The 3096-nt window shown below is 41.6% G+C and overlaps 1 pseudogene; it reads left to right on the forward strand.

Moving 5' to 3' along the window:
• The first annotated feature begins 229 nt into the window (after window positions 1–229).
• LOC101422387 (histone-lysine N-methyltransferase KMT5B-like) lies at window positions 230–2643 on the forward strand (annotated as a pseudogene).
• Window positions 2644–3096: the final 453 nt, after the last annotated feature.

A 3096-nucleotide genomic window follows, 5' to 3' on the forward strand; every position in this document is an offset into this window, starting at 1 on the left:
CATATTAAGGAAGTCTTGGGCTCACCGGGGATGGCGACGCGTCTGCGGGTGCGAACCGAGAGGCTCGGGGCTACGAGGTGAGGCCGCCCGGGGCCAGAGGAGGCACCGCGCGGCACGAAGACCCAGGCCGCGGACCACCACCTGGCAGATGCCTTTTGGACCCCGCAGCTGCGCGGGAGCCGGAGGTAATGATCATTCTGGATTCGAAGGACAGAGTCGATATGTACCATCTTCCGGAATGTCTGCCAAGGAAATTTGTGAAAATGACGACCTTGCAACCAGTTTGTTTCTTGATCCCTATTTAGGTTTTCAAACACACAAAATGAATACTAGCGCCTTTCCTTCGAGGAGCTCAAGGCATTTCTCAAAATCTGACAGTTTTCCTCACAACAACCCTGTGAGATTTCGGCCCATTAAAGGAAGACAAGAAGAATTAAGGAAGTAATTGAACATTTTAAAAAAGATGAACATTTGGAAAAAGCCTTCAAATGTTTGACTTCAGCCGAATGGGCGTGGCACTATTTTCTTAACAAGAACAAAATGCAAGAGAAATTATTCAAGGAACATGTATTTATTTACTTGAGGATGTTTGCAACTGACAGTGGATTTGAAATACTGCCTTGTAATAGATATTCATCAGAACAAAATGGAGCCAAAATAGTTGCAACAAAGAGTGGAAACGAAATGACAAAATAGAATTACTGGTGGGTTGTATTGCCAAACCTTCAGAAATTGAGGAGAACATCCTACTTAGACATGGAGAAAACGACTTCAGTGTCATGTATTCTACAAGGAAAAATTGTGCTCAGCTCTGGCTTGGTCCTGCTGCATTTATAAATCATGATTGCAGACCTAACTGTAAGTTTGTGTCAACTGGTCGAGATACAGCATGAGTGAAGGCTCTGAGAGATATTGAACCTGGAGAAGAAATATCTTGCTATTATGGAGATGGATTCTTTGGAGAAAATAATGAGTTCTGCGAGTGTTACACTTGTGAAAGATGGGGAACTGGTGCTTTTAAATCCAGAGTGGGACTGCCTGCGCCTGCTCCTGTTATCAATAGCTAATATGGACTCAGAGAAACTGATAAACGTTTAAATAGGCTTAAAAAGTTAGGTGACAAGAGCAAAAATTCAGACAATCTGTCAGCTCGAAGACTGATGCAGATACCACTCAGGAAAAAAACAGTGCAACTTCTAACCGAAAATCTTCAGTTGGTGTAAAAAAGAACAGCAAGAGCAGAACATTAACAAGGTAGTCTATGTCAAGAATTCCACCTTCTTCCAACTCTACCTCATCTAAACTAACTCCTATAAAAAATTCCAGGGTACCAAAGAAACTGAAAAAGCCTGCAAAGCCTTTACTTTCAAAGATAAAATTAAGAAATCATTGCAAATGACTGGAACAAAAGAATGCTTCAAGAAAACTTGAAGTGGGAGACTTAATACTCAAAGACCCTAAAGTAGTTCTGTATAAAAATTTGCCCATTAAAAAAGATAAGGAATCAGAGGGACCAGCACAAGTTGCAGTTGCTAGGGGGTGCTTAATTAGACACACAGCTAACGAACACAAACAGAATTCTGTGAAAGGTGCTCATTTCTGGTGAGGGCTCATTTCTGGTGAGGGCTCGCCCTGCACATACACAACCAGGCGGTCAATGAGGATGAGAATGAATTTGAAGGAGGCCTCCGACATCCAGCTTGAACCAAATACTTTGGATGGCTATAAAAACAGCATGATGGGACCTTGCTCAGACAGTGACCAGCAGCCAAGTCCTGTGGTGCAAGAAGAAGAACTGGCTCATGAAATTGCACAAAAGAGGGAAGCAAAGTGTCATAAGAGTGACACTGGCTTGTCAAAAAAGAAATCACGACAGGGAAAACTTGTGAAACAATTTGCAAAACTAGAGGAGTCCACTCCGGTGCATGGGTCCCCTGGAAGAGACAGCATGGTGCCAGGCGTGGTGTGTTCACACTCTGAGCAGGGTGGGCACAATGACAACCCCTTCACCTGTTGGCTGTTCAGGTGTTACATCTGATAGCTTCAAAACAAAAGACAACTTCAGAACTGCAAGAAGTAAATAGAAAAGGCGGATCACAAGATACGATGCACAGTTAATCCTAGAAAATAACTCTGGGATTCCCAAATTGACCCTCCGTAGGCATCATGATAGCAGCAGCAAGACAAATGACCAAGAGAATGATGGGATGAATTCTTCAAAAATAAGCATCAAAGTAAGTAAAGACCATGAATATGATAATAATCTCTACGTAGCAAATCTTAATAATGGATTTAACTCAGGACCAGGCAGTAGTTCCACAAAATTAAAAATCCAGCTAAAGCGGGATGAGGAAGGCAGGGGGGTCATATGCAGAGGGTCTTCATTAAAACGGGGTGTGCTGCAATGACACATTTTCTCTCCTGGAGTCTCGAATGGGAGTCAATGACTATGGTCAGTACGAGGAGGAAAATACAGATGACTCCTTTTCAGAGGGCGAGGAAGAGGAGGATGACTATGATGATGACTTCAAAGATGATTTCATTCCTCTTCCTCCAGCTAAGCGACTGAGGCTAATAGTTGGGAAAGACTCTAAAGATATTGACAGGAGAAGAGAAGATCAGTCTTTGAGGCTTAATGCATGAGCTCTTGGTCTGAATTTGACCCAGGATGACTTCTTTAAAGAAATAAAAAATTTCAGTAGATTATTCCTCAACCGAAACATTTTAGTGGCAGCACCTCTATTTTCTCTTCACTTATCGGCAAAATAGTGTAGAAAGTGTACAGCGTACTGACTCTTAAGTCTGATTTGTGCAAATTTTATTGTACTTTTTAAATATCCTTCTTACATGCAATTCTGAATTAGAGATAAAGCCCTGTTGTAAAATAAAGGCTCAAGCAAAATTGTACAGTGCTAGCAACTTTCCACACAGGACAATGAGAGCAATAATGTGGCTACACGATTTTTAACTTTAAGAGCATCATCTGGCTCTTTAATATATGACTAAAACAAATCATAGTAGCAGCATATTGAGGTTTTCTAGTATATGCTAATATCACCAGCAATGATCTCTGGCTTTTTGATTTATTTGCTAGAT

Source organism: Dasypus novemcinctus, chromosome 27 (genome assembly GCF_030445035.2).
Source record: "Dasypus novemcinctus isolate mDasNov1 chromosome 27, mDasNov1.1.hap2, whole genome shotgun sequence".
Lineage (NCBI taxonomy): Eukaryota > Metazoa > Chordata > Mammalia > Cingulata > Dasypodidae > Dasypus > Dasypus novemcinctus.